Here is a 26,683-nt window from a genome sequence, read left to right on the forward strand (position 1 = left end):
TTTTAGCTCACTGCGCCATCCCAGCTCAGAACTTGGCTATATGCAAATTAGTCTGACCCTGGCCCAGTGCATCATGGGAACAGGGCAGACCAAACTACCAAGCCAATTCTTATACTGGGAAGGAAACAAGCTACCGGGGACCGGTTTCTGGCATTTCAGCCGTCTTCGGCCCGGCTTGCTTGAATCCTGATGGTGCAATGAGCTGGGGACTCACATCTGAGTATACCCTTCCACGCTTATGGTGGACAAAAATGATTCAGAAAAGGGGGTGGTGATGAACAGAGTGTCTGAATTAAGCAGACCACTCTTACCCAGTCCAAAGATCAGGGGTTGATCCATCACCGTTTTTTAGCTCACTGCACCATCCCAGTTCAGAACTTGGCTATATGCATATTAGTCTGACCCTGGCCCAGTGCATCATGGGAACAGGGCAGACCAAACTACCAAGCCAATTCTTAAACTGGGAAGGAAACAAGCTACCGGGGACCGGTTTCTGGCATTTCAGCCGTCTTCGGCCCGGCTTGCTTGAATCCTGATGGTGCAATGAGCTAGGGACTCACATCTGAGTATACCCTTCCACGCTTATGGTGGACAAAAATGATTCAGAAAAGGGGGTGGTGATGAACAGAGTGTCTGAATTAGGCAGACCACTCTTACCCAGTCCAAAGATCAGGGCTTGATCCATCACCGTTTTTTAGCTCACTGCACCATCCAAGCTCAGAACTTGGCTATATGCAAATTAGTCTGACCCTGGCCCAGTGCATCATGGGAACAGGGCAGACCAAACTACCAAGCCAATTCTTATACTGGGAAGGAAACAAGCTACCGGGGACCGGTTTCTGGCATTTCAGCCGTCTTCGGCCCGGCTTGCTTGAATGCTGATGGTGCAATGAGCTAGGGACTCACACCTGAGTATACCCTTCCACGCTTATGGTGGACAAAAATGATTCAGAAAAGGGGGTGGTGATGAACAGAGTGTCTGAATTAAGCAGACCACTCTTACCCAGTCCAAAGATCAGGTCTTGATCCATCGCCGTTTTTTAGCTCACTGCACCATCCCAGCTCAGAACTTGGCTATATGCAAATTAGTCTGACCCTGGCCCAGTGCATCATGGGAACAGGGCAGACCAAACTACCAAGCCAATTCTTATACTGGGAAGGAAACAAGCTACCGGGGACCGGTTTCTGGCATTTCAGCCGTCTTCGGCCCGGCTTGCTTGAATCCTGATGGTGCAATGAGCTAGGGACTCACATCTGAGTATACCCTTCCACGCTTATGGTGGACAAAAATGATTCAGAAAAGGGGGTGGTGATGAACAGAGTGTCTGAATTAAGCAGACCACTCTTACCGGCAAACTTGTCATCACACGTCAAAAATACGAGTCTGCTTTATCTTATGATCCTTAGGCTATCCACTGCCTTCTATCCTTTCTACACCTTTCCATCTTTACACCTATACAGAAGGACTAGATCAGGCAGGGGGAGCAGCAGAACCAACCCAGGAGACTGTAGCTACCAGCCAACATCAACCTATACTACAGGGCACCCATAAGCTCACACACCATAGACAATGATACAAACTAACAAGACTGCCCTGGATGCTAACCTAAAGATAGTCTCCTTTAATGTCAAAGGCCTCAACAACCGGGTCAAGAGGCAAAATATACTTGACTACTGAGCTAAGACCAAGAGCGATGTGATCCTGTTGCAGGAGACCCAACTATCTCAGGAAGACTTTAAGCGGGTGAAAGCCAATTGGATAGGCCAGGTAGAGTGCTCACCGGCAGTAGGGAAGAAGCACGGAGTTATCACCCTGATAAATAAGAACTCCAAGCTAACAATAGAGGCACATTACCATGATGAGGCAGGGGGAGTCCTAATAGCACACCTGAAAAGGGGAGAGGAGAACATTCATATTGCAAATATCTACGGCCCTAACACAGAGGATCCTGCTTTTTTAGAGGGGGTGTCACACAAGATTTGACTCATCCCACAGAGCTACCTCACAGTAGTGGCCATGGATTTTAACATTGCTTTAGATCACACACTGGATAGGCAGTTACAGTGCCACTCCCGCCCCTCAAGTGCCCACAACACACTAAAAAACATGTGCTCCAGACTCAACCTCAAAGACCTGTGGCGTGTCCAACACCTGAACACTGGAGACTATGCCTTCTACTCCAACCCGCACAACTCATACAGCAGGATAGACTACATACTAATCACAGGGCCACACACACATCTAATAGATCACACTGACATTGCGCCTAGGCTACTCTCAGATCTCTCGTGCATTAGCCCACAGCTGTGTGGGCTCCACAACGAAGACATCCCCCGTAGGTGGAGGTTTAACAGCGATGTCCTCTCAGACCAAGGAAACAAAACCAAAATAGAAGAGACCATAAAGGACTACTTTATCCATAATGACACACAAAATACTGACCCCAAGATTCTATGGGATGCACTTAAGCCAACAGTCAGAGGCACAATATTAGGGATCAAGGCCAAAATCAACAAAACCACTAACCAACAACTGACCCAATTTGAACAGAACATTAAAAGGCTGGAGACCAACCACGCCAGAACACTAACATCCTAACAGAACTCACTAGGAAAAAGTACAAGTATAACAAAATATTGAGCGAAAGGGCTGCGCTGTGGGTGAATAAATATAAGGCCATTAATCTCTGCGAGGCTAACAGAGCTGGGAAGCTCCTAGCCTCCTCCCTAAAACACAAACAAAGACAATTCCCTATCTCATCAATCACTGACTCACACAACATCACGCACACAAGACACAAAGAAATCCTAAGAACATTTCAAGAGTTCTACCAAGAACTCTTCAAAAAAGTTCAGGCCCTAGACAGAGAAAGGTGCACAAAATACCTAGACAGAATAGAACTCCCAAAGATAGGTAATGAAGAGGCGCAGAATCTAGGTCAGGAAATAAGCTCGGCAGAGATAGAGATGGTGGTCAAGTCCCTAAAAGATAACAAGGCACCAGGCCCAGATGGATATACAGCCACGTTTTACAAAACCTTCCTAACGCACCTGACACCAACCATGAAAAAGGTGTGCAACCACTGTGCGGAGGCTCCCACTCCTACTTACTGACGACTTCCACCTCAAGATTGACAAGATGATCAATACATTTATATGGCAAGACAAGAAAGCAAGAATAAGCATAAAAAAACTAAGGCTAGACAAAAAACTGGGCTGACTAAACCTAGCAGACTACAGAACCTTCCAAACCGCATTCCTAGCGAGACAAGGAGCTTACTGGCTGTCACCCCTTCAAGGATACACACCGGTATGGCTACTAATCAAGCATGCCATCCTAAACAACTCAGAGCCACTGGTACTCCCCACAGCCAATAAACACTAACACGCCTCCAACCCAATATTCAAAAACACAAAAATGGCCATTCTCAAGGTAGACAAGAAAATGGAGCACAGTGTAAAGAACTTGACATGGGAGTCTTTGTGGGCAAACACCAAGATTAAATATATGGCAAACCCCTTTCTATAGAGACATGGGAGAAGATAGGAATCTCCTACCCAGCAAAACTGGAAGAAGGGGGCAACTCCATCGCGTTCACCACGCTAAAAGACAAGCACAGACTACCAGACATCGAACTATACAACTTCCTAAAAATTAGAACAGCCCTAACGAAAGCAAAACTAGCCCTACATAACCCATCAATAATACAATACTTGGCAAAACTAAACAGAATAGGCTACCAGGTTTCATACCTATACAAACTTCTACACCCTAGCGCCACTAAATTCAATGAAAAAACAGGGGCATACTTGGCAGAACAACTAGGCACCACACTTAATGAGCGCGATCTGCATCTCCTTTGGGCCTCCCCCTCGCAAAACAAAATATCCCCAGCATTTGCGCAGACTAAGTTTTGGCTATTACACAAGACGTATTGGACCCTGGCTCGCCTGGCGGCACTGGGGCTCAGGGAGAACGATCGGTGCTGGAACTGCGACAAAGAGAAGGGAAATCTGGCACACCTCCTCTTCTACTGCCCCAAAGTTAAAAGATTCTGGGAGAAAAGGTGCTGGGATGCACACTACAACCAGAATTCGCTACCCTTACCACTGCATTCATCACCGCAGATCTAGACTCACAACACAACAGGGACCTGTTACACCGCCTACCGACAGCGGCAGTGAAAATGGTAATCTCAAAATGGAAAGACACAACTAAGTGACATTCAAAGGTTGGCTCAACTAGGTGATGTACCTCAGAGGTGCGGACAGTATCGCCCTGCGGAATTCACCCTGGAGACAAGCATCCAGGGGAATGTGGACCTCACTGGACGAATGCCTGGACCCCTACGAACCCCCGTGAACCATGCTGGAGAATGGCGTTCACCCACAAGCACGCCACCACAGCCTCACAACAAGACCCACTACTGCGGTAATGCTTCTTGTATACTTTCTCTTTCTCTCTCTCGTTTATTCTCCATATTTTCCTGCTCTCCACTCTTGTTCTTCTATCAAGACGGTGGAAAAGGGGACAGCCAAACATAAACACTACTTACCTCTATCATGGATATCTACAGCCAGTTTGGGCTGATACCCTGTAACTGTAAAGCGATGTTAACTATATGTGTAAAAAATTCTAATAAAATTCTTTCAAATAAAAAAGTTAAAAAAATCAAATTCATGTAAAGCTCCAGATAGCACAAACGCTTGTTTCCAAGAGAAAATAAAATATCCTACCTGGGTAGAGAAAGCACAGCAGTTCTGGCGTCTGGTAAGGTCATGTCAGCTACACCATCATCATTAAACAGAGAAAGGCTTGCTTCAAAATATATAAGTACATTTTACAGCATATGGGCAATCATTCCCCCTGTGCTCCCAGTTATAACAGCCCTGTTAGAGGGTTATCATGGTTGTCTGTGTTCTGGATATTGCACACCATAACACTATTAAAGATGGCTAAATTGCCTGGTATACTTGCAGCGCCCTTACACTACAGTTTACATAAATGTACAGATTTAACGCAGCAAAAATTATTGTTGCCCATTTAAAACAGTAAGCATTACAAGTGATGCAGGTGTACCATTTGAGTTACTGAGGCTTGCAAGTCTTCACCTAAACATTTCACCTTCTCAAAAGAGGAGAATATGTCCGGTGAAAAACATGCAGAAATAGAAGTGAAAATACAGATTTCTGTATGTTATTCCCTATTCCAGCTCCAAACTTCGAGTTACCCAGTAAAATTAAACGCATTACTGGTACTGCGTTTGTGGTGTTACTGTGCCACAAATCTTAGTCTTCAGTCTTATTTTACTGTTTCTCTACACTGTCTTTTTATCAATCCATTTAGACCCATGCAATGGTGGAAAAAAGAAATGCAAATGTAATTTGTGCATAGCAGCATTAGTATTACAAAACTACTTATTCACATTTTACCTGGGCCTTTTTCAGCACAGCAAGGTGCTGCACAAGGCAGCATACATGGAAAAAGCAAAAACGAGGAGAAATAATATGTTTCTCCTCGTTTTGCCAATTTAAGAGCAGGTTTACCCTGGTCTTCATTTTGGCACTGCCTCCTATGTACGCCACCCTTGTGCATAAGGGGCAACATCAAAAACAACGGGCTTTGCGGCAGAACACCAACCGCAACACCCACTGCCCTCCGCTTTCATGCCTACCATAGCGTTAAAGGGGCCTTATTTACAAGGCAACGTTAAGCCACAAAGAAAGTGGCTTAATGGTGCCTAGTAAATAAGGCTAAGCCCCTATCACCACCACAACGTTGGTAACGTGACACTGTGGTGGCGATAGGGGCTTGTACATATGCCCCTACGTGTCTAACAGAACAGAACTGTTCTATTGGCTATGTAACTTTTCTCTAGGCACCGATTTGTTCTCTTGCTTATGCAAAATATTCTGCTTTAGTTATCTTTTATTAGATGACAAAAAGTAAATACGTTACATAAAAGTGAATGCTCTGTCAAATTGATTAGTAATGCAACTATTCATCTTGTTTGATGTTTCTCCTTAATGGCTTTTCTCTCTGCTGAATTTTAAGTCATATTTCTTTTGCCACTTCTAGCAAAACTCCAGCCTGTGTATCGCTTTAAGGAGGGTGATTATAGTAACCTACTTTGCCTAATTACAAGTGCGCAAATTTGAGAGGAAACCAAATTGTGCAAGGACTGCGGGGAATTTCAAAGTAAATTTAAAACAAAGCAATTCAAGTTGAAAAATGTAGACGCTGCAAAAAACCAGGACATAACTCATACAAAGAAGAAGGACATTAATGCCTGGATCTAAGAGCATTGAAGATGGGTGTCAATAATTCAATGAGACACTGAATCCTGAAGGTACTTCCATGTGTTGAATGAGTCTGGTTTGCAGTACAGTGATGGTTAGTGGTATTAATATGGGAAAAGCTGATGCTCACATGAAAAATCATACATTCATTTATGAGAACGAAATTGCATCTTTATTAACAAATTCGCCTGTTGTGAACTCCCCATCACCCCGACTCGCAAATATATTGTCAGGCAAGCTCTGAGCCCTAGCCCCAGGTCACTAATTGATAGTTGTGATGTGATGTGATGTGAAGTAACATTTATATAGCGCACTATCACTCCAAGGAGCATCTTGGCGCTTTGACTCAGACCGACCACAAGATGGTTCGCAGTCGTACTGTCCAAAGAGGGGAAGGGAGTTACACTAATGCTTTTCAATTGGGTCCGAAAGGCTATATATCCAGGTCTTGAGAGATTTCCTGAAACATAGTTCAGGGGTGATCTGCAGCAGATGGTGAGGGAGTTTATTCCACGCCCTGGCGCCCAGCACTGCCAGGGATTTACCTCCCTTTGTAGAAAGTCTGAATTTGGGAACAATCAGCAGGTTGGCTGTGGCGGACCTGAGATTGCGGGAGGGATGGTATCGTGCAAAGCTTTTGCGGAGGTATGTTGGGCCCTGCATATGAAAGGCCCTATAGGTGATGATTAGTACCTTAAACAGAATAAGTTTGTGGATGGGGAGCCAATGAAGGGCATCCAGTGCAGCCGAGGCAGAGGACTTTCTGGGCCATCTAAGTACCAGGCGGGCGGCGGCGTGCTGGACCATCTGAAGCCTATGAAGGGTCATTTTATTTGCCCCTGCATACAAGCTGTTACAGTAGTCCAGCCTTGATGTAATTAATGCCACTGCCACCGTACGCCTGGCTTCCAGGGGAAGCAGGTCGAAGAATTTCCATAGTCCCTTTATGATGTTAAAGCAGGAACCAGCTACCGCCCCGCTTGCTGTTTAAATGAAAGGGTGTCGTCAAATTTGATCCCTAAATTTTGTGCTGTAATATTAGTGCTCGGGGTGCCTCCGCATTCTCTGGCCACCATTCCTGAAGAGAGAATGGATTGTTAAGACCAAAAGGCAGAATTTCAGTTTTAGCAGTATTGCATTTCAAGTGGTTGTTTTCCATCCATGTGAATGTCGCTGCTAGACAGTTTTGCAGGTTTTGTTCTGCATTCGCCATGACTTTATCGAGGACAAGAACCAGCTGCGTGTCATCAGCATACGCAATCGTGCTGATGTCAAAGGAAGAGATTAACTTGATCAGAGGGACCATGTAAAGATTGAAAAGCATTGGGCTCAGACTTGAGCCCTGAGGAACCCCTGTCTTCAATACTTTTTCACCTGAGCAAAAATGCCCTAAAGTCGTTACTTGACGCCTATGCGTCAGGAAGTTCTTTAGCCACTCTAATGCGGTTCCTGCTACGCCAGCAGCCGCCAGGCGGTTTTAAAAGATAGCATGGGACACCGTATCAAAGGCTGCGGATAAGTCTAAAAGGATTAGGACAGCCTTCTTGCCCTGATCCATGGCAACTCGTATAGTTTCAATTGTAAACAGAAGGGCAGACTCCGTGGAGTGCTGGGTTCTAAAGCCCGCTTGATTAGGAGGAAGTATATTATTCCCTTCTAAGAATGTAGTAAGCTGCCTGTTTACAAAAGTTTCCGCTACTTTACAGAGTGCTGGGAGAAGTGAAATAGGGCGCAAATTGGACGGAGTCGTGGGATCCTGTAAGGTCTTCTTCTGGAGTGGTTTTACGACTGCAAGTTTCCATTGGGCTGGGATCTCAGCTGAAAGGAGTGACAAATTAATAATAGAATTTATCACGGGGGTTGCCTGCTCTAGCATGGCTTTTAGTAAAACCGGAGGACACGGGTCAAAAGGAGATCCTGACTTAATTAAGGATATAGCATGGTGGGTATCTTCCATAGTAATTGGAGAAAAAGCCCTCATCTGGAACCGCTGGCTCATAGAGGGGGAAATCCTTAGTGAGATTGTGTATTTTTTGTTCAAAATGATTGGCTATGTGTAAGAAATGGGGGTTACCCAAATCTCCAAGGGGGTAGCATGGCACCAAGCGGGCAGGCCAAACTTCGAGGACATGTGAAGCACTCACGCAGTATCCACAGACGACACACCAATCACACTACAAAAGAGTCACAACACCACCTTTGGTTGGAAAAGAATAAGTTTAGTGATACCTCCAACCTGCAAGATAAAAAGGAACAAAATAGTGGTAATCACACAAAGCGCCAACTAGCACCGGAGCCAAGTACATCCGGGGGGGATTATTTACATGGGACGAAAGGGTTGAGTCCAAAGTCCATGCTGAAAGGAAAAAGGGTGGTTAAATGAACATTAGACCTGGGGCCTATCTGGCGGGGCCAACTCAGGCTCTCATCCTCGGGGGTAGGCTGTAATTGCTAAATCCAATATTATGCATAAACACACCTCCTGCGTTATAACGCCAAACCCCACCCCTGTAAGGGAAAAACAGAGCATCACAGCACATTTAATATTAGACAGGAGCACCTGTCATGAATCAACATGGCAGGCTCATTAACCAGGGGCATGAACAGGGGCCTGGAATAACTCGTCAGGCCAACAAGGGGGCTCACCATGCCCAAACCTGTAAGGGAAGGCACCTTCACTTGCTCTGTGGGCACCAAAGCATACAAACTCCCAGCATGTGTAAAACAACAGTATACATGGACCTCAATAACTTTAGTGTAGGCATAACATTAGCATACTCACATTAGCAGGGTGATCAGCCTACAATACAAACTAGGCACAGAAGCGCATCACTCCTGGCCAGGGGTTAACTTGTCCCTGTACCAGTCCAGGGGGGCTCAGTTATGTCCCGGCCCAGTTTAGAGGCTTAAAAGGGGACCAATAGGGCCAACGAGGCTCAGAACAGTTCCCAGGGGCGGTCACCAGTCCTGGGGCGAGCACCGACCCTGTGCCCCGACTGCCACACAGGTTAATCAACCCATTGCGCACCTCACCAGTGCGGACATTAGGCAGTACCTAACAGTAGCATCAATCATGGGCAGGGCGCAGTAACCTAAGCACCCAGCATCGACATAAGGTGTGGCCATGACTCACGCGGCCTCGATGTTTCCTGGGGGGACCCTATGGGCTAGTTATTGGACCCCCTACAACTGGCACAGTCTACTGGGGCCACTGACTCTGCTGGGGCCCAACGTTGCAGGTGCCCACTGCCAGACGGGGCACCTGGGAAGTTAGTCTGGTTCTTGGGGCGGGCACCGACCATATGCCCCGACACAACCCCAACCCACGATGTGGCTGAGACCCCACTCACCGGTAGACCTGCGATGGATGAAGGGCTCCGGCTCCTCTGGGGTCTCCTTGGCGGTGGGGGCAGGCACTGGCAATGTGCCTCGAGGCCCCTACCCCACAGAACTTGCGTTGTGAGACTCTCTCTCTCGGCTTCCCTGTACCAGCAGGCGGGGCTCTCCTTCCACCTCACCCAGGGCTCCCTCAACCTCCCGGGAGCCCTGCAACGCTGTCAGGTCGCTTCTCTTGGCTGCCCGACCGGCAACTCGCGGGGGCGCTGTCTCCACCTTCACCGGCGGCTTCAGGCAGCCGCCTCAATTCTCCTCAGGGTCCGGCGGCGAGGCAGGCACCGACAGTGTGCCCCGGCCCTGCCTCCCTCAGCAGCACGTCTTCCCGGCACCGGCCCCAGTCCGCAGGGCACAGACCGGCGGGGTGGGCTCCCGCTCCGGTCGCTCCCACGGGGCCCTCTCACAACCACAGGGGTTCCGCACCGGCACTTCATCCGGGTCCCCCTCCTACCTCACGGGGACCCGGGGCTTAGACTCGGCTCCTTTCCGCCTTCCCGGCCACCCGGGCCGGCATCCAATCTCTGCGCGGCGTTGGCGGGGGCGGGCCGATGACGCGCCCGGACGCCCCCGTCACATGACGCAAGTGACGCGGCCTCAGGGCCTAGCGCGGCCCCTTCTTCACTTCGGCGGCCCTCTCCTGGTACCGGGGGCCGCCGCAACGATACCCACCACAGTGGGGGGGTCCCACAAACGCCGGGCTGCGGCGGTGAGATCGGCGGCAACTAGGTGCAGTCCTCAAGCAGCGCCACAGTCTCCTCGGCGGCAGTAAGGGGTAGGCTCCCTTTCAGTTATTTATTTATATGGCGCTATCCTCCTCAGAAAAAGGGGCGCTTTTCATGGAGCACAGCTCCTCCTTTGGCCCACACAGCTTTCAGGGCCAACAGCTCACCGGGGGCCACACCAGCCCCAGCGCTTCCACACACAGCGCTCTACAGGCAGTCCCTCACAGCGTCAGAGCTTCCACAGGGGGGGCCACAACTTCCTTGGGAGCATCAAACTCCCCAGAATAGCGCTTGATAGGCAGTACCTCACAAGGGCAACAGTTCCTTTGGGGGCACAATCTTCCCCAGGGTGCTTCAGAGGGGCAGACAGTCCCACAGCAATTCCTCAGGGGCACACTCCTCACCTCCTGGGCGCTTCTTCACACAGCGCTGGTGTGGTACCCGGTCAAATAGCGTCAGTGACCTGGATAGGGGCCCTCCCTTGTCAGGGGCCCATGGGGACAGCAGAGGGGGGGTTTATAGGGGTGAAGGGCCCAGCCCACAGGACCATATGGCGGTAGCACCTCACAGCAGGTCCCCTCTCTTCCTTGTCCCAGCGCTGACTGACTTTTTGGTGGCACTTCTCGCTACTTATACCCTCCTCCCTCACAGTGCCAGCACCTTCCGGAATGTTGGGGATAACTGGTTCACACTGGCTCAAGGGGAGGGGTTGAGCACCCTGGGTGCCAGGCTTCCCTCTAAAAGCTAGGGGTAGCTGGGTAATATTATCTATTCCGCTGACCTATGGCAGTCCAGTGGCAAAACCCAGGGCCATGGCATCCATTTTAAAAACACTACATTTCTGTCAGGTGCAGTTTTAAAATGTGGAATTTTACAAGTGCTCACATTTTTACATGTAATTACATTTTCAACAAGGTGTCTCACACCACTCATGGCCTATACAGGTTTAATCCCATGGGGGAAGACATCCTAGATAAGGGGGTCAAAAGCGAAACATTTTGGGGGAAAAGGCCAAGTCCAACACAACTCCCCCCCAGCCAAAAGCCAGGGTAGACCGATCAATGCCTTGATGGGCTTCCCTGCTTGGGGTGGAAAAAGGTGGACGCAGGCCTGCAACTACAGGAGCACCTGCAGTCTCTCCTCCACTCTGGAACCCAATGGTTCTCTCTCGCAACCCTCCCTTCACCAACAAAACCACCCCACTGGTGTTCCTTAGTGGGATGTTTTTCCTTCCTAGAGTGGGAGGCTCCAGCCTCAGGCTTGTAATACTCTTGGACCACTCTCTTCTCTCCAAATTGCCACTGGTCCACCCACCTGGGGTCTACACCCTCAGACTGACCAGCCCTTAGGGGCGAGGCTCCCCTCCCCCTACTTCTCCTCCTAGGGTTCCTCCATCTCCTACGCCTGGGGACACCCTCACACAACTACTCTCTCCCCAACCTGGAGTCGAAACCCACAGGCTGAACCGGTGACAGGGGCGAGTCCTCCCTCTCCCTGCACCCCCTCCCAGAGTTCCGCACCCTCCTACCCGGAGAAGTACCCCTGGGAGTCACTTCCGGGGGGACTCTGGTTACAGATGTCCCTCCCACCAGGGCAGGCAACTCCTGTCCCTGGCCACCCAACCTGGGGTCTGCGCCCTGTGGCTGAGCTGGTGACAGAGAAGAGACCTTCCTCCCTCTGCACCCCCTCCCAGAGTTCCGCACCCTCCCACTGGGAGTGGTACCCCTGGGAGTCAATTTGGTAGGGACCTGCATTACAGGAACCCCACCCTCCAGGCCAGGCAACTCCTGAACCTGAACCCCCAGTCCAGGATCTAAACCCTGTGACTGGTCAGACCCCCGAACCACTGGAGCTCTGATTATTGATGCTCCGGGTTCTCTTGACATAAGGGGATCCCTCCCCTCAGCCTTCCCAGACGCTCTGGCATTTACCCAGAGGTCTGCCTCCCGTGCAAGTTCCCTGGGGTCTGAGAACCCGCACTGCAACAGATGGTGACGCAGTCTTGGGAAACAACTCCTCAGCATGTGCTCCCGGATAACGGCATGGCACAGCCCTTCCCAATCCTCCACTGCTCTACTCACCACCCAATCCTCCAGTACAGTCCAACACTCCTCCTCAAACTCTCCCCAGGACTGATGGGACAGCTTAGCCCTGCCCCTGAACACTAACCCGTCCTCCTCTCCCGGGGAATCAGGCACCGTCTCCTGGGCTTCGGGAGTGGGACTCCTTGCACTGGACCTACACTCGCTGCCACCACGGGATCCCACCCTCCTCGGTGAATCCAGACTCCTAAAATCACTCTCAGGGGTCAATCTACCCACCTGAGCTGATCTCTCTCTGGCGAAGGCCCTCTCCGCCTCCACCATCCTCTCCTGGGCAATGACTTTTTCAGTCTCTAGTCGCTGCTCTTCTACCCTCAGCTGTGCTAAGCCCTCGGCATGCCTGAGCTTTGCCAGCGCCAGCTGATACTCCCTCTCTTCCCTCCTATCTACCCACTCTTCTGGGGACAGGGAAAGGGATGGGGCAGTGCCCCCGGGACTGGACCCAGTGCGAGACTCCCTATCTTCGGTGTCCTCCACAGCTACTGGCGTCTCTGCCCTGTTAAACTCTTCCTCCTCCTCTTCGGAGTAATTTCCTCCCAGGGTTCTGGATGGGGAGCCCTCTCTCTGGTCTCTAACCCACTGACCCTTCAAAAACTCGGGAGGGTAGTCAGACAAGTCCCCACCAATCTCTAAGGGCTGTCCCCTCTTGAGGGCCTCATAGAGAAACAAATTTCTCCTAATGTTTCCTTCTGGGGGTATCCCTCTCTCCAGGAGGAAATCTATCACCTCCTGTTCGGTGTACTCCATTAGTTCCACTTCCTGGTAAACCAACCCCATCGTGGCGAGGTACACCCGGGACACACCCTCCCAGTGGAACAAGGGGACAATTCAGAATACTCTTCAGGAGGAAGCAATCAAAGAACACAATATTCAGCCAAACAACAATAATCCCCACAACAAGGCTCGGATTACATCCAAAGCTCTATTTGCAGTTTAACTCGTGGCCGCTGTGATACTGCGCAAACACAAGTACTATCCCACATCTTGCCACCAATGTAAGAAATGGGGGTTACCCAAATCTCCAAAGGGGTAGCATGGCACCAAGCGGGCAGGCCTAACTTCGAGGACATGTGAAGCACTCACGCAGTATCCACAGACGACACACCAATCACACTACAAAAGAGTCACGACACCACCTTTGGTTGGAAAAGAATAAGTTTAGTGATACCTCCAACCTGCAAGATAAAAAGGAACAAAATAGTGGTAATCACACAAAGCGCCAACTGGCACCGGAGCCAAGTACATCCGGGGGGGATTATTTACATGGGACGAAAGGGTTGAGTCCAAAGTCCATGCTGAAAGGAAAAAGGGTGGTTAAAAGAACATTAGACCTGGGGCCAACTCAGGCTCTCATCCTCGGGGGTAGGCTGTAATTGCAAAATCCAATATTATGCATAAACACACCTCCTGCGTTATAACGCCAAACCCCACCCCTGTAAGGGAAAAACATAGCATCACAGCACATTTAATATTAGACAGGAGCACCTGTCATGAATCAACATGGCTGGCTCATTAACCAGGGGCATGAACAGGGGCCTGGAATAACTCGTCAGGCCAACAAGGGGGCTCACCATGCCCAAACCTGTAAGGAAAGGCACCTTCACTTGCCCTGTGGGCACCAAAGCATACAAACTCCCAGCATGTGTAAAACAACAGTATACCTGGACCTCAATAACTTTAGTGTAGGCATAACATTAGCATACTCACATTAGCAGGGTGATCAGCCTACAATACAAACTAGGCACAGAAGCGCACCACTCCTGGCCAGGGGTTAACTTGTCCCTGTACCAGTCCAGGGGGGCTCAGTAATGTCCCTGCCCAGTTTAGAGGCTTAAAAGGGGACCAATAGGGCCAACGAGGCTCAGAACAGTTCCCAGGGGCGGTCACCAGTCCTGGGGCGAGCACCGACCCTCTGCCCCGACTGCCACACAGGTTAATCAACCCATTGCGCACCTCACCAGTGCGGACATTAGGCAGTACCTAACAGTAGCATCAATCATGGGCAGGGCGCAGTAACCTAAGCACCCAGCATCAACATAAGGTGTGGCCGTGACTCAGGTGGCCTCGATGTTTCCTAGGGGGACCCTATGGGCTAGTTATTGGACCCCCTACAACTGGCACAGTCTACTGGGGCCACTGACTCTGCTGGGGCCCAACGTTGCAGGTGCCCACTGCCAGACGGGGCACCTGGGAAGTTAGTCTGGTTCTTGGGGCAGGCACCGACCATATGCCCCGACACACCCCCAACCCACGATGTGGCTGAGTCCCCACTCACCGGTAGACCTGCGATGGATGAAGGGCTCCGGCTCCTCTGGGGTCTCCTTGGCAGTGGGGGCAGGCACCGGCAATGTGCCTCGAGGCCCCTGCCCCACAGAACTTGCGTCGTGGGACTCTCTCTCTCGGCTTCCCTGTACCAGCAGGCGGGGCCCTCCTTCCACCTCACCCAGGGCTCCCTCGACCTCCCGGGAGCCCTGCAACGCTGTCAGGTCGCTTCTCTTGGCTGCCTGACCGGCAGCTCGCGGGGGCGCTGTCTCCGCCTTCACCGGCGGCTTCAGGCAGCCGCCTCAATTCTCCTCAGGGTCCGGCGGCGAGGCAGGCACCGACAGTGTGCCCCGGGCCTGCCTCCCTCAGCAGCACGTCTTCCCGGCACCAGCCCCAGTCCACAGGGCACAGACCGGCGGGGTGGGCTCCCGCTCCGGTCGCTCCCACGGGGCCCCCTCACAACCACGGGGGTTCCGCACCGGCACTTCACCCGGATCCCCCTCCTACCTCACGGGGACCCGGGGCTTAGACTCGGCTCAATTCCGCCTTCCCGGCCACCCGGGCCGGCAGCCAATCTCTGCGCGGCGTTGGCGGGGGCGGGCCGATAACGCGGCCGGACGCCCCCGTCACATGACGCAAGTGACGCGGCCTCAGGGCCTAGCATGGCCCCTTCTTCACTTCGGCGGCCCTCTCCTGGTACCGGGGGCCGCCGCAACGATACCCACCACAGTGGGGGGGTCCCACAAACGCCGGGCTGCGGCGGTGAGATCGGCGGCAACTAGGTGCAGTCCTCAAGCAGCGCCACAGTCTCCTCGGCGGCAGTAAGGGGTAGGCTCCCTTTCAGTTATTTATTTATATGGCGCTATCCTCCTCAGAAAAAGGGGCGCTTTTCATGGAGCACAGCTCCTCCTTTGGCCCACACAGCTTTCAGGGCCAACAGCTCACCGGGGGCCACACCAGCCCCAGCGCTTCCACACACAGCGCTCTACAGGCAGTCCCTCACAGCGTCAGAGCTTCCACAGGGGGGGCCACAACTTCCTTGGGGGCATCAAACTCCCCAGAATAGCGCTTGATAGGCAGTACCTCACAAGGGCAACAGTTCCTTTGGGGGCACAATCTTCCCCAGGGTGCTTCAGAGGGGCAGACAGTCCCACAGCAATTCCTCAGGGGCACACTCCTCACCTCCTGGGCGCTTCTTCACACAGCGCTGGCGTGGTACCCGGTCAAATAGCGTCAGTGACCTGGATAGGGGCCCTCCCTTGTCAGGGGCCCATGGGGACAGCAGAGGGGGGGTTTATAGGGGTGAAGGGCCCAGCCCACAGGACCATATGGCGGTAGCACCTCACAGCAGGTCCCCTCTCTTCCTTGTCCCAGCGCTGACTGACTTTTTGGTGGCACTTCTCGCTACTTATACCCTCCTCCCTCACAGTGCCAGCACCTTCCGGAATGTTGGGGATAACTGGTTCACACTGGCTCAAGGGGAGGGGTTGAGCACCCTGGGTGCCAGGCTTCCCTCTAAAAGCTAGGGGTAGCTGGGTAATATTATCTAGTCCGCTGACCTATGGCAGTCCAGTGGCAAAACCCAGGGCCATGGCATCCATTTTAAAAACACTACATTTCTGTCCGGTGCAGTTTTAAAATGGGGAATTTTACAAGTGCTCACATTTTTACATGTAATTACATTTTCAACAAGGTGTCTCACACCACTCATGGCCTATACAGGTTTAATCCCATGGGGGAAGACATCCTAGATAAGGGGGTCAAATGCGAAACGTTTTGGGGGAAAAGGCCAAGTCCAACACAACTCCCCCCCAGCCAAAAGCCAGGGTAGACCGATCAATGCCTTGATGGGCTTCCCTGCTTGGGGCGGAAAAAGGTGGACGCAAGCCTGCAACTACAGGAGCACCTGCAGTCTCTCCTCCACTCTGGAACCCAATGGTTCTCTCTCGCAACCCTCCCTTCACCAACAAAACCACCCCACTGGTGTTCCTTAGTGGGATGTTTTTCCTTCCTAGAGTGGGAGGCTCCAGCCTCAGGCTTGTAATACTCTTGGACCACTCTCTTCTCTCCAAATTGCCACTGGTCCACCCACCTGGGGTCTACACCCTCAGACTGACCAGCCCTTAGGGGCGAGGCTCCCCTCCCCCTACTTCTCCTCCTAGGGTTCCTCCATCTCCTACGCCTGGGGAAACCCTCACACAACTACTCTCTCCCCAACCTGGAGTCGAAACCCACAGGCTGAACCGGTGACAGGGGCGAGTCCTCCCTCTCCCTGCACCCCCTCCCAGAGTTCCGCACCCTCCTACCCGGAGAAGTACCCCTGGGAGTCACTTCCGGGGGGACTCTGGTTACAGATGTCCCTCCCACCAGGGCAGGCAACTCCTGTCCCTGGCCACCCAACCCGGGGTCTGCGCCCTGTGGCTGAGCTGGTGACAGAGAAGAGACCTTCCTCCCTCTGCACCCCCTCCCAGAGTTCCGCACCCTCCCACTGGGAGTGGTACCCCTGGGAGTCAATTTGGTAGGGACCTGCATTACAGGAACCCCACCCTCCAGGCCAGGCAACTCCTGAACCTGAACCCCCAGTCCAGGATCTAAACCCTGTGACTGGTCAGACCCCCGAACCACTGGAGCTCTGATTATTGATGCTCCAGGTTCTCCTGACATAAGGGGATCCCTCCCCTCAGCCTTCCCAGACGCTCTGGCATTTACCCAGAGGTCTGCCTCCCGTGCAAGTTCCCTGGGGTCTGAGAACCCGCACTGCAACAGATGGTGACGCAGTCTTGGGAAACAACTCCTCAGCATGTGCTCCCGGATAACGGCATGGCACAGCCCTTCCCAATCCTCCACTGCTCTACTCACCACCCAATCCTCCAGTACAGTCCAACACTCCTCCTCAAACGCTCCCCAGGACTGATGGGACAGCTTAGCCCTGCCCCTGAACACTAACCCGTCCTTCTCTCCCGGGGAATCAGGCACAGTCTCCTGGGCTTCGGGAGTGGGACTCCTTGCACTGGACCTACACTCGCTGCCACCACGGGATCCCACCCTCCTCGGTGAATCCGGACTCCTAAAACCACTCTCAGGGGGCAATCTACCCACCTGAGCTGATCTCTCTCTGGCGAAGGCCCTCTCCGCCTCCACCATCCTCTCCTGGGCAATGACTTCTTCAGTCTCTAGTCGCTGCTCTTCTACCCTCAGCTGTGCTAAGCCCTCGGCATGCCTGAGCTTTGCCAGCGCCAGCTGATACTCCCTCTCTTCCCTCCTATCTACCCACTCTTCTGGGGACAGGGAAAGGGATGGGGCAGTGCCCCCGGGACTGGACCCAGTGCGAGACTCCCTATCTTTGGTGTCCTCCACAGCTACTGGCGTCTCTGCCCTGTTAAACTCTTCCTCCTCCTCTTCGGAGTAATTTCCTCCCAGGGTTCTGGATGGGGAGGGTAGTCAGACAAGTCCCCACCAATCTCTAAGGGCTCTCCCCTCTTGAGGGCCTCATAGAGAAACACATTTCTCCTAATGTTTCCTACTGGGGGTATCCCTCTCTCCAGGAGGAAATCTATCACCTCCTGTTCGGTGTACTCCATTAGTTCCACTTCCTGGTAAACCAACCCCATCGTGGCGAGGTACACCCGGGACACACCCTCCCAGTGGAACAAGGGGACAATTCAGAATACTCTTCAGGAGGAAGCAATCAAAGAACACAATATTCAGCCAAACAACAATAATCCCCACAACAAGGCTCGGATTACATCCAAAGCTCTATTTGCAGTTTAACTCGTGGCCGCTGTGATACTGCGCAAACACAAGTCCTATCCCACCGCTTGCCACCAATGTAAGAAATGGGGGTTACCCAAATCTCCAAGGGGGTAGCATGGCACCAAGCGGGCAGGCCAAACTTCGAGGACATGTGAAGCACTCACGCAGTATCCACAGACGACACACCAATCACACTACAAAAGAGTCACGACACCACCTTTGGTTGGAAAAGAATAAGTTTAGTGATACCTCCAACCTGCAAGATAAAAAGGAACAAAATAGTGGTAATCACACAAAGCGCCAACTGGCACCGGAGCCAAGTACATCCGGGGGGGATTATTTACATGGGACGAAAGGGTTGAGTCCAAAGTCCATGCTGAAAGGAAAAACGGTGGTTAAATGAACATTAGACCTGGGGCCAACTCAGGCTCTCATCCTCGGGGGTAGGCTGTAATTGCAAAATCCAATATTATGCATAAACACACCTCCTGCGTTATAACGCCAAACCCCACCCCTGTAAGGGAAAAACATAGCATCACAGCACATTTAATATTAGACAGGAGCACCTGTCATGAATCAACATGGCTGGCTCATTAACCAGGGGCATGAACAGGGGCCTGGAATAACTCGTCAGGCCAACAAGGGGGCTCACCATGCCCAAACCTGTAAGGAAAGGCACCTTCACTTGCCCTGTGGGCACCAAAGCATACAAACTCCCAGCATGTGTAAAACAACAGTATACCTGGACCTCAATAACTTTAGTGTAGGCATAACATTAGCATACTCACATTAGCAGGGTGATCAGCCTACAATACAAACTAGGCACAGAAGCGCACCACTCCTGGCCAGGGGTTAACTTGTCCCTGTACCAGTCCAGGGGGGCTCAGTAATGTCCCGGCCCAGTTTAGAGGCTTAAAAGGGGACCAATAGGGCCAACGAGGCTCAGAACAGTTCCCAGGGGCGGTCACCAGTCCTGGGGCGAGCACCGACCCTGTGCCCCGACTGCCACACAGGTTAATCAACCCATTGCGCACCTCACCAGTGCGGACATTAGGCAGTACCTAACAGTAGCATCAATCATGGGCAGGGCGCAGTAACCTAAGCACCCAGCATCAACATAAGGTGTGGCCGTGACTCAGGTGGCCTCGATGTTTCCTAGGGGGACCCTATGGGCTAGTTATTGGACCCCCTACAACTGGCACAGTCTACTGGGGCCACTGACTCTGCTGGGGCCCAACGTTGCAGGTGCCCACTGCCAGACGGGGCACCTGGGAAGTTAGTCTGGTTCTTGGGGCAGGCACCGACCATATGCCCCGACACACCCCCAACCCACGATGTGGCTGAGTCCCCACTCACCGGTAGACCTGCGATGGATGAAGGGCTCCGGCTCCTCTGGGGTCTCCTTGGCAGTGGGGGCAGGCACCGGCAATGTGCCTCGAGGCCCCTGCCCCACAGAACTTGCGTCGTGGGACTCTCTCTCTCGGCTTCCCTGTACCAGCAGGCGGGGCCCTCCTTCCACCTCACCCAGGGCTCCCTCGACCTCCCGGGAGCCCTGCAACGCTGTCAGGTCGCTTCTCTTGGCTGCCTGACCGGCAGCTTGCGGGGGCGCTGTCTCCGCCTTCACCGGCGGCTTCAGGCAGCCGCCTCAATTCTCCTCAGGGTCCGGCGGCGAGGCAGGCACCAACAGTGTGCCCCGGGCCTGCCTCCCTCAGCAGCACGTCTTCCCGGCACCGGCCCCAGTCCACAGGGCACAGACCGGCGGGGTGGGCTCCCGCTCCGGTCGCTCCCACGGGGCCCCCTCACAACCACGGGGGTTCCGCACCGGCACTTCACCCGGATCCCCCTCCTACCTCACGGGGACCCGGGGCTTAGACTCGGTTCCATTCCGCCTTCCCGGCCACCCGGGCCGGCAGCCAATCTCTGCGCGGCGTTGGCGGGGGCGGGCCGATGACGCGGCCGGACGCCCCCGTCACATGACGCGAGTGACGCGGCCTCAGGGCCTAGCGCGGCCCCTTCTTCACTTCGGCGGCCCTCTCCTGGTACCGGGGGCCGCCGCAACGATACCCACCACAGTGGGGGGGTCCCACAAACGCCGGGCTGCGGCGGTGAGATCGGCGGCAACTAGGTGCAGTCCTCAAGCAGCGCCACAGTCTCCTCGGCGGCAGTAAGGGGTAGGCTCCCTTTCAGTTATTTATTTATATGGCGCTATCCTCCTCAGAAAAAGGGGCGCTTTTTACGGAGCACAGCTCCTCCTTTGGCCCACACAGCTTTCAGGGCCAACAGCTCACCGGGGGCCACACCAGCCCCAGTGCTTCCACACACAGCGCTCTACAGGCAGTCCCTCACAGCGTCAGAGCTTCCACAGGGGGGGGCCACAACTTCCTTAGGGGCATCAACCTCCCCAGAATAGCTCTTGATAGGCAGTACCTCACAAGGGCAACAGTTCCTTTGGGGGCACAATCTTCCCCAGGGTGCTTCAGAGGGGCAGACAGTCCCACAGCAATTCCTCAGGGGCACACTCCTCACCTCCTGGGCGCTTCTTCACACAGCGCTGGCGTGGTACCCGGTCAAATAGCGTCAGTGACCTGGATAGGGGCCCTCCCTTGTCAGGGGCCCATGGGGACAGCAGAGCGGGGTTTACAGGGGTGCAGGGCCCAGCTCACAGGCCCATGTGGCGGTAGCACCTCACAGCAGGTCCCCTCCCTTTCTTGTCCCAGCGCTGACTGACTTTTTGGTGGCACTTCTCGCTACTTATACCCTCCTCCCTCACAGTGCCAGCACCTTCCGGAATGTTGGGGATAACTGGTTCACACTGGCTCAAGGGGAGGGGTTGAGCACCCTGGGTGCCAGGCTTCCCTCCAAAAGCTAGGGGTAGCTGGGTAATATTATCTAGTCCGCTGACCTATGGCAGTCCAGTGGCAAAACCCAGGGCCATGGCATCCATTTTAAAAACACTACATTTCAGTCAGGTGCAGTTTTAAAATGGGGAATTTTACAAGTGCTCACATTTTTACATGTAATTACATTTTCAACAAGGTGTCTCACACCACTCATGGGCTATACAGGTTTAATCCCATGGGGGAAGACATCCTAGATAAGGGGGTCAAAAGCGAAAAATGTTGGGGTAAAAGGCCAAGTCCAACACTATGGAGTCGCAGAGAGTCTGGGATGGGGGAATTTCCTGAGTCAGGAATTTCGGGTTTCTAAAACTGTTGACAATTCTAAAGATTTTCCTCTGCTTATTTTTTGAGGATTCGATAGCCGCTGTGTAAAATTTGGCCTTTGCACATTTGATGAGAGCATGATAGTGCCTCCTGGCTGTTTTGTAAACCTCATGCTCTTTGCTATCGCAGTTACGGCGCCATCTGCGTTCTAGTATTCTAACTTCACCTAATGTTTCTTTTAGAGTTATCGAGAACCAGGGTGCCGGTGTTCACAGGTAGGGTGGAACGTAGCCAGCAAATAAATGCACAAACAGGAAACCTTAGATTCAGCCCACTGATATTTGCAGCGACACTACAATGATCAAGGGAGATTGGCTCCAGTAAAGCACACATGGCCAGAGGGGGCACGCGCTATCCTACAACACCATAAAGTCAGATGCTGCATAAGCATAGCCATTCAGGACACAGCAAACACAGCGATCATTGCCTCCCCAAGCTGGGCATTTGGACACGTTACCCACTGACCCCATTGTGTCCATGCAAGGTCGAGGCCCACCTGTATTTCCCATTAGACAATTAATTTACGACTCCAAAGGAAACAGCTTACATTCATCCCCATACATGGATTACTGGAAAATGTTTCTTGCCTACGATTAACTGTATAAAAAGAGGCCACACACCAATTGTAAATTGAGACAGTCTTCAGGCCCTGCGCCTGTAATTGTTCTCCCAGCAGCACTGCTTAATTAAACAAACTGCTCCTGTTTTGCCAAACACCTCTTGTTTCTTGTTTTTTTTCAAGGTATTTCATAAGGATGGATCATGGCTATAGCAGATGATTACATTCAACATGGTGGATGATACCCCAAGTGGAACTTCCGCTACATACATGAATGCTTAAAAAGATGGGAACACCATGTTAGGGAGAAACCTTTAGAGTCACTTGCAGTAAGAATGTAGCTGTTACTACAGAGGGGCATGTCAGGGATCATATGTATGCCATGGGCTCAGATGGGTAAAGAGAAGTTACCGCCATTGCTGGATGGAGCAGGGAATTGGGTTTCATGCTTCACGAAGAAAACTGCAAGAATCACCCTAGTGAAAGGAGACATCAAGACCCTGTTAAGTAGCCTTATTGGGGATCAGACTAATGCCATGTTTGCCCAAGCCCACATTTCAGCAATTACACTAAAGATACCGAACAACATGACAGGTCGAATCTAATTAATACAGGCACCAGATATGGACAGCCCTTAGATATATGCTTCCTAACGGCCCAGAAGTGATATGGTTAATAGGGGAAACAACAGTTACAACGCAACTGTTACAACGTACTACTTTTACAACGCAACCACTACAATGCAGGATCCTTTACAACGCATGCCTTTACAACGCATGACATTACATAGCAGATTCTATTACAACGCATGCCATTACAATGTAAGTATAGGTAAGTTTATCTTTATTAATACATTTATTTAATTTGGGTTTTGGGGTACAGGGGTATTTTAAGGGTTCAGGGCTAGGTTTGGGTTATGGGGTACAGAGATATTTTTAGGGTTCAGGGCTAGGTTTGGGTTATGGGGTGTAGGGGTATTCTTAGGGTTCAGGGCTGTGGATACACTTATCTATACTTACGTTGTAATGGCAGGCATTGTAATAGCATCTGCTATGTAATGACATGCGTTGTAAAGGCATTTGTTGTAAAGGATCCTGCGTTGTAAAAATCGTGTTGTAATGGTATGTGATGTAAAAGTATGCGTTTTAACGTCATACATCCGGTTAATAGAGAAGATGATGAAGCCAGGGTAGAGCATAACCGATTTCTTGGATGGAATGAAGGAATGATGGGGACAAGAGACATGACAACAATGTAAGCATGGGCGAATTTTGCGAATCTCGCGTTCGCGAATTTTGCGGATTTGCGAACTCGCAATCCGCAAAATCCGCGAATTCTCGCGAATTTGCGGATTTTTTTTTGTTGTGTGTTCGCGCGGGTTTCTGCCTGGTCGCGAGGTTTTTGTACAATTTCGCAAACGTGAACTTACCTGTCGGGTTGCAAGTTTTGCGAACTTGTTGTTTCTACGTGTCCAGCCTGTTTGGGACACTCTTCTTCATCACTGCCACCCTCTGTCACCACATGCCACCCTCTGGCTCACCCATGCCACCCTCTGTTTCATCACAGCACCCTCTGGTTGTCTAGTGTACATTATTGTGGCAAAGCAAAGCACACCTTCCCTGCCTCAAGTGACCTGAATTAATTTGGGGCTGATTAATGTGTCACAAAATATTTTTTTAGCTGGCACCTGCTTCCTTAGTGCTTCCTGATTAGTGATCTTTTGCACTTGCTAAGTGCTTTCATTGTTGCAAAATTAGTTACAACAGCTGCCCTGCCCCAACTGACAATAATGAATTAGGGGCTGATTAATGTGTCACTGGATTTGAACTTCCAGCCTGGCTCCTGCTTGTCTCCCTTAGCTGTAATTCAGGACCTTTGTGGCATATGTGTAACTATTCTGAGGGTCAGAGCAGGGTCACATAATAGTTGCAAGTAGGCAACTGAACTCTGGAGGGGCCCCTCAGGAAGCACTACAGGAAATGGCTACTAATGATGAGCTTGAACTTTTGAACCTGGTAAGTAGTTTCAGTTTTAATAAGATCGTATTTCTGCAATTTAGCGCTTATTCGCGAGGCGCGAAGTTGAACTGGGAAGCCGCAAACTCACGGGAACAGTGCGAGTAAGCCATAAAATCCGCTGCTCGCGGATTTGCGGATTTTGCGGGAAATTCGCGAATCTCGCGGATTTCGAATTTACCGAAAATCCTCAAAATCCGCGAGCGGAACGGATTTTCCGCCCATACTTACAACAATGGATCGATTCAGACCCACAAGTCTCGGTCTTCTACAATATTCTCAAAAAAGAACTACCCACGGAGATACAGAGTAGGCTCAACATTGTGGGGGGAGTTAGATACCACACCCTGGCAGGATATGCAAGCCTATATATTGCATTACCACAAAAAGATGAAAGATAGGAGCAATCCCAGAGAGATACCAGTAAATTGATCAAACTCAAATTGCAAAAGATTGCCCTTGAGGGGGCTGCATTGTCCGTGACTGTGAAATTCGCATCACTCTCAACGAAAACTCCAGCGCAAAACCCCGGAGGGTTCAATATCAGTTATGTTGGTAGAGGCCAAGGAGGTTGGCAGCAACCAAACCCTAGGAGTGCTACTATTGCCACAGGCTGGGCCACATGGCAGGTAAATGGTGATTGAAGACATACAATGAGCAGAGATCGATGAGCCAGGGCCAGCCACCACAAAACCCCTGAATGTCTACCCACAAAATCAAGCCCAGGGGAATCAGAATGTACCCTACACTCACCCTTCAGGGACGTCTGCCATCTGCCTCATCCCCACTGCAGGGATCAGGTAGTTGGACAAACATGTGGCAGCTGCTGTGTTTCTGCCACGTCAGTTTTCTGGTGCACCTTGTCTGGCACCAGTTTATCTTTTTTTATTGTTTTTGCCAATGCTGGTTGTGACTTTGCCACTTGTCTGTGCCAATGTTTTTGTAGACTATGATGTTATCAAGGTCTATTGTCCCTTCTCAGCTCCAGTAGTTTACCTGTGAGCTGGAATCTGGAAGCTAATAGGGTCCACACCCTGTTCTGGAAGATTCTTCCTGAGCCCTTTAAATAGGGGCCACACCCTGTTCTCATTGCTGGTTATTGAGAACCCTGAGCTTGAGCAGCAGCTGTTCCTGTTCTCTGGTTGCTGAAAGAAGATTTCGGTTGCAGCACAAAGACTTCTGTTTTCTTTACCCAGGTTGTAGATCCTCTCTCAGCCACAATCAGGAAGGATTGTTCCTTTCTTAACCAACAGCATTGTGAAAGGAACGATGTGCTGTTTTTGTTATTTTGCATTTTGAAAGCAAAAGCTGAAGTGCTTTTTGAGCATTTACATGTTTGGTAATTCTGGCACTGTTGTACATCGTGCTGAACTGATCTTTAGTCATTTACATGTTTGGTAATTTTGGCACTGTTTTACATGTTTGTTGATTTTTGCATTTTTGTACATCGCCTAAAGCGCTCTTTGGTCATTTACATGTTAGTTAATTTTGGCAACTTGGCACATCAAGCTCAAGCGCTCTTTGGACATTTACATATTGATGACTCTGGCATTTTGGACACATCACAATGGAGCACTCTTGGGGGCATTTGCATACCTGATGACTTTGGCATTGTGTCACATCGCGCTTAAGCGCTTCCTGGACGTTTGTATATTTTGAACTCTGATGCATAGCGCTGAAGCGCTACCTTGGGCGTTTGAATATTAATCTGCCTCATTAGCATATGTAACGTGTTGTGTATTGCAAAAAAGTTGTTGAAAGTACAACAGGGGAGGTAGGGCCCCCAAACAACCTCAGAGCCAAAACTCACAGTAGACTAGACAAGTAATAACACTAACACCAACAAAAACACTAGAGGAGGCAACCAATGTCCCCTTCCTTCACAGAAAATAAAAACCTACACCAGTACGGAACCATAGATTTTACTGGTGTCTAGGAGCCTTGGACTGCTATCTGTAGTCTGTTGACCGGGTGGCCTCACTAGAGTTTGACATCAGAGGCGTCTCCGGGAGCTAAGGCCCCACTCCTGTACTATTCCCTCAGGGCGGGGTTGGCTGGCCACATCCCAGGGGGAGGGCAGTCTGACAAGGGGACAGAGTGGCATCCAGAGCATGTATTTAAAAAGCAAACACCCAGGTCCCCACATCCAAAGTCAGTAGGGACCGTTCCAATCACCAAGTCAAAAAGTTCCCATTCTCAAGTATCCGCCCTGGGACCAATGTTTCCTGTATAGGGTGAAATCCAAACAGCACTTCCAATAAGTTAGAAGTCACTACACAATGGAAGCCCACTTCCATTGAAAGGCCGTAGGAAAGGGACACGTAATTCGTACAGCGGTGTCTGGGCAGGCACC

Source organism: Lissotriton vulgaris, chromosome 6 (assembly GCF_964263255.1).
Source record: "Lissotriton vulgaris chromosome 6, aLisVul1.2, whole genome shotgun sequence".
Lineage (NCBI taxonomy): Eukaryota > Metazoa > Chordata > Amphibia > Caudata > Salamandridae > Lissotriton > Lissotriton vulgaris.